The following is a 10,730-nucleotide window of genomic DNA, read 5'->3' on the forward strand; positions in this document are numbered from 1 at the left end:
CTGATGCTGTGCGTGCAGGGGAATCCAGATGAATAACTGAAGGTAAACTAGAAGGGGTAGTCGGTGGCCTGAGGAATTGGACTATGAATAATAAACCCACAATTTCTTCTAATAAGACTGTAATGATGTTATTAAAAAGTAAACTGGACTACAGGAGACCACCCCGATTAATTATTAATAGTAAACAGATACTTTGGTGTCTCAGGTCAATAGGCGCCTCCGTAGCCAGGTGGGAAGGAGCAGTAGTGCGTAGCACACGCTTCTTGATTAGACCGGGGTTCGAGCCCGTCACCACCAAATACTGAGGATGCGGAAAGGTCAGGGAATGACCACCGCATATTCCCGGAGCAATATGGCCTTAGTTGCTAATGCTCCTAAAAACCAAATAACAAACAACAACAACAAACAACGTCTCAGGTCAAATACTTAGGGATTTTGTTAGATGACAATTTATTTTTACACCCCACTTGGAATACTTAAGTGGAAAAGTAAAGAAATACACAGCTTCTATAGTCCAGATTATAGTCCGCACTAACACCCTGCACTGCCTCCGGTGGGTGTGGGGTGTTAGTGCAAACAGCACAGACAGTGAAGGAGACCCTTGACCGGGCTTCACGTGCGTAGGGATAGGCACCAGGTAACAGATATTTAGGTGGTGCCTGCTCCCTGGTGGCAGAGAGGCCTGTTTTTTTTTTATAACATAACACACACACTTTAACACTCACTTTACACTACAGGCCCATTAGTAGAATACCTGAACACCGAATATACAGGTGGAGATGGACATTAGTCTGGGTGCCACCTTAGACAAGTACATATATAATGAATGTGGTAGCCATATGGAGAACAGCGCCACTTGCTCCATTGTCTTCCTTGGAGACTGCCTCCGACTTTTCGAACCGAACTCTCAGACTAAGGCATGAACGGGAGTGACTTATTCTATGCCATACTGTCTGCGCGTGTAGCACAGCGGTATCGACACCGTCCTCCCCACATGGGGAGGAAAAGGTACGGGTTCGAATCCTGTCGATGACGGGGAGAACTTTAATGAGCTTTTTTCGCACCGTGGCTGAGTTAGTCGGTTTCAGGCATCGATAGCAAGCATTTTCGTCCAGAAAAACATACAAATCGACTAAAGAACACATGCAATTTACAGACACAATACACATGGGTATATGAAATAACTTTCTGGGTGGCCCTAATGTAATAGTAAATACTTTATTGCAAGTATGTATTCGACACTAGCAATACCCGGTCATTGCATAATGCCAAGGGTTTACAGATTTTCTTGGTTAGCAAGAAATTGAAGACTTGGCAATTAATAAAAGGGAAGTATGTAATAATAAGAGTTAGAATTCAAGTTCTAAGTAGTAGCAATAGGATTTTAGGAGCATTAGCAACTAAGCGACACAGCGTTCTGATGGGCGTCTATGAGAGCCTGAAGAGTCAGATGGATGCCCTCGAAGGAATTAAAATGGGGGGGGGGCATCAAGTTCTCAGCTGCCCAAATTTCGGCGTGGTCTATGCTTATTAACAGGAGAGATTGCTTCTCCAGGGATGGGGTACACTTAAACAGAAGGGGTGTAAGAATATTTGCTGATTCTATCGAGGTAATATTAGGTAGGTTGGAAAACTACTAGCTTGGGGGAGGATTCACATTCTAATAGATTAACAGTAGCCGCAGGCAGAGGTGGAAATGATTCTTGCACTGCTTCTATTGGAATGAGCAGCAGCCTGGAAAACAAGGTGTAGGGGATTCCAGACACTGCTGGGAGCCATTGCGGAACAGGTAAATACATGCGCTGTGTTAGGGTAGCTAAGAATAGGAACAGGTGCATGTATACTTGCGTATACACTAATGCTAGAGTACAGTAAATAAATTTGATGAGTTTGAAGTGCTGGTTAAGACATCCAAGGCAGATATTTTGGGATATCAGAAACGTGGTGCCACTCAGATATAAGGGATGCAGAATTGGAATTTGGGGAGTACAATGTGTACAGAAAGGACAAACAGGATAAGAAGGGAGGAGGAGTTATGCTGTTAGTTAAGAAACACATAAAATCTAAGGAAATGCATCCAGTTAACATAGATGGACAGTGCAATGTTGAGTCAGTTTGGTGTGACATAAGCACTGGTAAAGTAAACATGGGAGTAGGAGTTTGTTGTAGGCCTAATGACTCTGATGAGTACAATGAACAGTTATACAGAGAAATAGAGTGGGCCAGTAAATCAGAGTGTTTTTGATCTGATTATCAGCAGTGAGTATTCATGCATTAAGAATTTACAGATAAAGGAATCACTAGGTGCAGTGGTTCCTTTAAGTAAATCCCACATCAGTGTACTGATGTGGGATTTACTTAAAGATGTAACTACCATCAGGGATAAAGGGAAGGGTTTTTGCTTTCATAAAGACGATTACAGTGGTCTCAGAGATTTTTTAGGTTCTGTACAGTGGGATCAACTGATGATGTTACCAACAGCAAATACTAAATGGGAAGCATTCAAGGAAATAATTTTGGAAGCTACTAGGCTTTTTGACATAAACTAAGAAATACGTCTCTAGGTTCAGGCCCAAATGGATGTCAGATGAACTATTGAGACTCGTGGCAGAGAAGAAAAATGCATGGGATGCACATAAATTGTCATGCGACACAGAAGCCTATGGCAGATACAAGCTAGTCTGTAATCAAGTCACAAAGGAAGTTAGGCAAGCGGAGGCAGATTATGAAAAATCTTTGGCAAAGGATGCAAAGAAAAACAGCAAAGACTTCTTTACTTATATAAACTGTAAAAGTAAGGGGATGAATCATAGTGGTTCACTTGATATCACTGGTTTGATGGTAGATGGTCATTCTCAGATAGCTGCCGAACTAAATGCGTATTTTACATCTAAATTCACACATGAGGAGTTATTCAAGGAGGAGAGGGCCAGATGTTTATCAAACTCTAACAGGGAGTTAAATGATTTTGTAATAACTGAGAGCAAAGTGGAGGAGAAATTGTTGAAGTTAAACATAAGAAAGGCACCTGGGGTGGATGGGATTTATCCAGTTACATTAAATGAGGCAGCAAAGGAAGTAAGCAAACCCTTTGCTATAATTATGAGAGCATCCTAGGACTCGGGGGAAGTTCCTGTGGACTGGTGATGTGAAAATGTATTTCCAATTCACAAAGTGGGATCAAAGGGTGACACGAGTAATTACAGACTTGGTAGTTTGACTCTGTTCCAGGAAAAATAATGGTTAAAGAAGCATTGCAGGTTCATCTAGACAAAACAGCAGTAATAATTCAGACACAGCATGGGTTTGCCAAGAGGAAGTCTTGTCTGACCATAATTGGATACTATGATGTGGTCACAAAGGAAGTGGGTGGAAAAAATAATTTTGATATCATATATTGGATTTCAGGAAAGCTTTTGATACTGTTGCACATGGACGACTACTGTACAAATTGGAGAGTATGGCATTAAGGGCAAGTTGCTACAATGGATAAAAGGATGGTTGTGTGGGAGAAGACAAGGGTAGTAATCAATGGGTACTGTTCTACTTGGACTAATGTTATTAGTGGTGTATTTCAGGGTTCGGTGTTGGGCCCATTGTTGTTTTGTATATTTTTCAATGATGTTGATGAAGGTATATCAAGCTTAATGTCAAAGTTTGCAGATGATTCAAAGGTTGGCAGGGTAGTTAATAACAGTATGCTGCTGTAATATAATCTGGAAAAGTTGGGTAGGTGAACTGAGAAGTGGCAACTGAAGAACGAAAGTACTACATATGGGTAGCAATAACCCCAGAGAAATGTACCAAGGTAGTGGAGAATGAAAGAGACCTGGAGGTAATTGTGCAGTCAGATATGAAGTTTTCTGAGAAGTGCAGACAGGCTGCCAGGTCATGGGATCTTGTCAATGATATACAGGAATTTTGCGAGCAGGGACAAGGAGATGATTACCCTCCTTGTATAAGATAATGATCAGGCTACACCTGGAGTACTGCGTACAGGCCTGGAAGCCTCACTTGTTGGAAGGATGTAGTGTTGCTAGCACGAGTACAGAGAAGGGCAACAAGGCTGGTCAAGGGAACAAAGGGGAGCTCTTATGAAGAAGAAATGAAGAAAACAATGAAATTGACTGAGGTCATGCGAAGCTAGCTATAGTTCCATATCTTGTCCCCGGGATGTCTAATTTCACTAGCCATAAATTTAAAAATTCTCTTGCTGATCAAAACCTTGTTAAGAGCCTGACCCAGCCCTCGAGCAGTACATGTACTCTAAAACTATTAGAAATGAAACATATTTCGAGATATTTAACTCATAGGACAGCGATCATGTGTAGTCTGTCTGATACTCTAAGTTTGGAGTATTTGCTTACTTGTACACATTGCTATGGGGGGGGGGGCTTCTGGTTTCAGCTCCTCTCAAAGAGAAAGAGACTCGATGAAAACGTAAAAACAAAAAGATTGAATGATGTTTCAATTCCCCCCCACCAAGAAAAAAGTTGGATGAGGCGAGAGGAGTTGACGACTTCATTACAACCATATTATTATAGCCGACATAACAGCGCAATATTAGGAATTCTACAAATAAAAAATGCTCATACCTATATCATATTGCAATAAAAAAAATTAAGCTAATCTTATACGCAAATAATCATATTATGATAAAAGGAAGAACCTTTGATGCATTCAAATTAATAGTAATAGTATTGTTGATGCATTTAAATTAGTAGCAAAACCGGAAACACTGATGCTGATGACCCGGATCTAAATTTCAACTGTATTCTCCTTTTAAAACGACATTTTGAGCATTTTTGCTGCAAAATTTGAACACGTGGTACCTAGAATTTCACTCATGTTTTAAATATCCTTGACAAGATGAGCTTTCCGGTATTGCTGATTCTTTTTGAATGCATTGAAAGATTTAGTTTTGTATATTTCGGTGATTTTTATGCCTTTCAGTTTTATTTTACATTTTAGTGGTTTTTAGGTGCACATTATATCGCTTCTCCTTTTTACAATGCCTGCTTTAGAGTTCAAACGAGTTTTTCATTACTAATACAACTAAATATTTTACGACTCTAAAGGAGATTTTTTTGGTCAAAAATTTCATTTTTAAATCTGGTGAAAATTATTGTTGTAGATAACTTAATAAAACCGGGAGTCTGGAGCTCAAAAAAACAAAAACCACCAAGAACGTAACTGTTTAAAGTACAGCAAGAATTTGTCATGTGATTCCAAGTATCTTCGCACGTGTGTACATGACTGTGTTTTCCGCCATTGCACATAGGTAGTACTGGATCATCAATCCCCATGAGGTAAGCTTATCTAATATTATCGATTAATTTCATGTTTTATAGTAAGTGCTTGTTTATAGATGTATGTTTATATTTGGTGAAAATTTGAAATATTTGGTCACTGATTTTAAAAAAATGATTCGCAGTGTTAAGCTTTTGTTAACCTTTTTTTAAAACATAATGATAAATCCTTCGAGATTTAACAAATCCGTGGTCAATCACCCAAGGAAGTCCAATATCTTGTTATGGTCATTGGATCAACCAGCCAGTGTCACTGAGCGGGCCCTTAAAATTTTATTTTATTATTATTTAAATTCAAAGAAAACTGTTTGATTTATAATCATTTTACGGAAACTTTATTAGATGGTATTTCGAAAATATTTCCCAATGAATTGGTTATAGAAATAACAACACTATCGCTGCTACCACTTCTTGACTAGAAATTGGGAGAAAATGAAATAATTTCTAACGAATCTTACTATTAAGAACACTTAATTTTCTTCTGGCATCCTTGTGCTTCAAGAGCGCGTTGACAGTAAACCAGTCTGCTTTAGCGAATGACTGATTCATGCCAGATAAACGGAGAACATACTGGGCGACAAAGGATCAAAGTAAACTCAGGGCCAACCCCGAGTTTCCTTTGATCACGATCTTACCAATAAAAACTATGGACAGCACGTAAACAGTTACGTTGGTACCAGTCTCCTTATGACTTGCACAACCGCCGTGGTGCAATCACAAAGAGTATATAGGTTGGATGTATTATACCAACTCTAGAAAGGGGCATTCTGCAACCTTGATGGCGCATGGCTGCACGTCGATCTTGCCAGAGTAGGGAGGAAAATAGGTCGTTGAAGAACACTCACTTCGCTTCCCACTCGGTATTAATGCTGTGAAAGAGAAGGAATAGTTAGTGACCTTGCGCTGCCTGTTGCTTTTCTCCCTAGAATAGTAATACATGTTTATTGATGTCTCATGGTGGCGCATCTTTTACAGAAAAGAAAAGGTACACAGGACAAAAGATTCAGAACGCATATGTGGAAAAAATAATTGTTCCTGGAATTTGAGGTTGTGTTGCATTAATTTATTTAATTAAAAATGTTGACAGGTTATATTAACGTTCGTTGAAAGAACAAGAATTCTGTTTTCAAAGCAGGGACGAACCAAATCGACTTATATTGTTACGTGAGATTACAAAATACACTGTTCATCGGTTTACCTACTAAGAATGGATGTATTTACCCTAAAATTTGCATGTCTAACTGTGACGTATATGGATGTAAACGATTAGCACGCCAAGCCGATTGGTTGCAGAAGAGCGTCCAATATCATACCCGCTTAAGTAGGAACCCCAAAGTGAAATGAAAACAAAGTGGTGAGCGAATGACCGTACAATGATTTCAGCACCTGTAAAGCGACATTATGTACAGCTGACGGACAACCCAATGATCTTACAAAAAGGTCAGATCATTGGGTTGTCAATAGCTGGATGGTCAACATGGCAGATTGCTGTTTGCGGTTCTTACTAAGAAATATCAGGTAATCAAATAATTCCATATTTTAAACAATTCTTCTATATATATGTAATTAGATTAACAGTATTACTGATTTAATGAAATTCTCATTTTTATTATGTTATTATACAGTATTGAAACAAATTTTAAATTATTTTAAACACATTTATTTAAATTAGTTAAAACAAAACTGTTCTGTGTACCCTATGTTTCGGAACATAAGTTAATCCGTGGGCCAGTTTTCTTGCAACTTATATAGAAAAATCGACAGGTCCTAAGATTATTGCATATTCATTTCGATGTGGTTCAGACTTCCAGACTGTACCGAAACTGGTCAAACAAAAATAGGAACTGAAGTGGCATGGGATGAGCTGTGCATCAAAAGCAGAAACAAAAATTGCTTTTGGAATAACCTTGGCTGTATTCTCCTGGCTGTGTATCGAAATGCAAGTCAGAAAGTAACCAAAACATAATTTAAGCATAACAGAAAAATTTTATACTATTTTTACAGCGTTTTCACTGGGATTGATTAAAATATATATATATATATATATATATATATATATATATATATATATATATATATATATACTGTAAGATCGCAAGAAGCCAAATCCCCCCACCCCTCTACACCTGGAAAAAGACCTTCGTGGGTAGCAGTTGGTATAATCTCTGCTCTCCCCACGCCAGGTGGGTGGAAACGATCTGGGTTCGAATCCCGTCAATGACACGAGGAATTTTTATGGGCTTTTTTACAACGTGGCTGAGTTGGTCTCGGGCGAGGATAGGTTTTTCGTCCAGAAAACAAAAAATCGACCACAGAACACGCGCAATATAGCCTAAGTTGCTGATGCACCTAAAACCAGAAAAAAATATCGCAGTTTCTTCTGTTGAGACACTGGAGGCATTTTATGTAATACCAAAAATGCACCTATGAAAAGTGGACTTATTAGGTTGGTACTATGTAGCATGTGAACAGGGGTTACAGAAGCCTGTCTCCCTAAATTGAATTTTCCTTTTCATGTATTTCATTTACAAATTGGGAGACTAGAATAAGGGAGTTGAGGTAGCAGGGCAAAACTGGAGGGAGACGTGACTGTACAAAACATTACGAACACCTGTTGTAGAAGTCGTCCTTGTTGCTGCTACCGTTGATCACTTTTAGTTTTTGAACTGTTCAATCTATTGTGGTAAATACCTAGAAGAAAGAGGAAAATGGAATTTCTGCGTTTAATACGTGCCAAATTAGAAGAAAGGAGGAAAACAAATTTATAGGGACCACTATTATGCACAAATGTGTGGGGATGAACAGCCCTCTTTTCCATGAAGGACGAACTAATCTGAAACTGTTTGTGTAATTGTAGACAGCATAAGTCCCCAAGCATCAAGGTCATTTCGAATGTGAAAATGGTAACCCTACACTCGATGTAATTTAATACTTTATTAACTTAACCTTGCGATGACAGTTTTGTTTTTGTAGCAAGTGGCCTTTCCAAAAATAAGAAAAACCTGTAATAGGAAGGTTGGATTTTAATACACGTAGTTTGTCGCTTCTTAATACAAAGGCTCGGTGTTCGTTTTACCTCTGCTTACAAGAACGATTAAAGTTATTGAGATTAATGGGATGTTGCATCCTGCAAAGGGTCATTTGTCCTCTCATAGGAGAAATGTTTCAGCTGCACCACAGTGAAAGCTGAAGCATTTTTCGTGCTGACTTCAATTTCCATGTACTTCTGAAAGATCACTTCCTTTCAGTAGTGCTTTGAAAGAGTAAAATTTCAAAATACCACATTTTAATATATTTTTAACAGACTACAAAACTATCTCATTAAAAGGTTTCGGAAGTAGTTTATATTGCGTGTCTTCAACTACGCTAATTTATTTGATATGAATTCTGCGTCGAAGTTTTTGTACGTGTCCCTTTGAAACGTCATGTATTCTGATTCTGTCGCTATTGAAGCATTTCCCTGGCGCCTGTTTTGTGATATTCTTCAATATATACTCTGAGATTTTTCCTGTATGTGTGAAATGTCATTCAACCTCTATCCTTTGGTGAAGAAACTTTTTGTTATGAGCGCAAAAACAAATCACAGGAAGGTTGATTAGGTGAATACAGAAAGTGGGGAATCACAGCCCTAGCGTGTAGTCCATTGTTAACAACCAGCACCGTAAAATAACATTCAGTACCACACCCGTGTTTCTGGCTTTTAATGCTTTTGAGAATATTTCTTTTATCAGTAGCGCTAAGCATTAATCGTAGTACTGAATTAGAGAAACGCCATAAGTAATGAATCCTGAAGGTCAAAAGAAAAATGTGAGCGAGATCTTACTGACTTTAGGCAATTCGCGACCATTTTTTGCCAGCAAACAGCTCTGCTGACCTGACCTCCTCCTCCTACTAATCGTGCTCCCCACACTGGGTGGAAAAGACCTGAGTTCGAATCCCGTTGACGACGTGAGGAATTTTTATGGATCCTTTTCATACTGGGGCTGAGTTGGTCAGGCGAAGGGAGCATCGTTTTGCCTCCAGAAACTCTGGTTTTCGTCCAGCAAACAAGCAAGTCGATTACAGAACACAGGTAAGATACACTGGTGTTCAAAGAAAGAGCATCACCTAGGAATTTCATATTTATAACCTATTTCGCGATGGTACGTTACATTAATTACTAGCATCACAAATAGACATATAAACAAAAGATATTCATTAATAGTTAAGGCAAAGCTAAGTAATATTTGACAGGTGCTCTCAAAATATTCCAAAATGAGCATTTGCAACCTTTATACAATAGTTTTTGTAAACACAATTATGGCTGAAATGCTATCGGAAGCCATCAATTTGCTTCAGTTTATCATTTTGAATGGAAAACAAAATGGAAAGTTCACCAGGTGCAAACTAATATTTAGTTGAACCGCCTCTGGCCCTGATGACAGCAACACACCATGGAGGCATTGACAAGATCAATTTCTGAAGATAATCAACTGATAGTTCGTGGTTCCAAACACGAATTATGAAGTTCACGAAGGGTCTTTGGTTTCTTTCTGGCAACTGCAGATTCCACACGATACCAACAGTTCTCTATAGGATTCAGGTCCGGGCTGTTTCCTGGCCAGATAACAGTTGTAATGGACCGTTCTTCCAACCACTTTTCACTTGTAACAAATGTAAACACATTACTGTCGAACATCTAATGCAGAAATGAAGCTAAAGTAACTACAGCAGTGCCTACTTACACTTTTCACCCGATGACAAGGAGCAGAGTCGTCCTGAAAGATTCAGTTACTTGGCAGGTTGAAATGGTCTCTAATGGTTGGCAGAAATTTGTCTTCCAATATAGCCAGGTATCCATTGGCATTTACGGAACCTTTTATAAACTGCAGGTGATACGAAATGCACCCCAATATCATTTGGCTGGTAGGAAATTTCACTGTAGACACCATACAGTCTGGATGGTAATTTTCACCACGTGTACGGCGAAACGTTTGTCTCCCATCCGAGCCATGCAGGTTGAATTTTTTCTCATCCGAGAAAATAACTGACTTCTACTGCTCGGGGGGTCCATTTCACATGCTCCTTACACCAAATTAATCGGTCCTTCATTTTTTGTGTGAGGAGGGGCTTCTTCTTAGGCTACAAGTCTTCTGACTTATTGCATTTGCTACCACTCCTGTATGTTCTTCCTATTCTCTTTTCAGCTCAGACGAAGAAGCTTTACGGTTTTTAAGGCATAAGCGCTTCAAAACGAGGTCCTGTTTTGGTGTAGACTCGTTTGCGTCCGGTTCCTTTTTTCCTATCAGCAGAACCAGTATTCTTGAGTTTTGAAAAATCTACTCATTGTCGACTGATTACAAGATACCCACACCGGGTGGAAAAGGCCCGGGTTCGAATCCCGTCAATGATGCGAGGAACTTTAGTGGGCTTTTTTCACTC

Source organism: Mastigoproctus giganteus, chromosome 7 (genome assembly GCF_048544385.1).
Source record: "Mastigoproctus giganteus isolate SK-2022 chromosome 7, ASM4854438v1, whole genome shotgun sequence".
Classification (NCBI taxonomy): Eukaryota; Metazoa; Arthropoda; class Arachnida; order Uropygi; family Thelyphonidae; genus Mastigoproctus; species Mastigoproctus giganteus.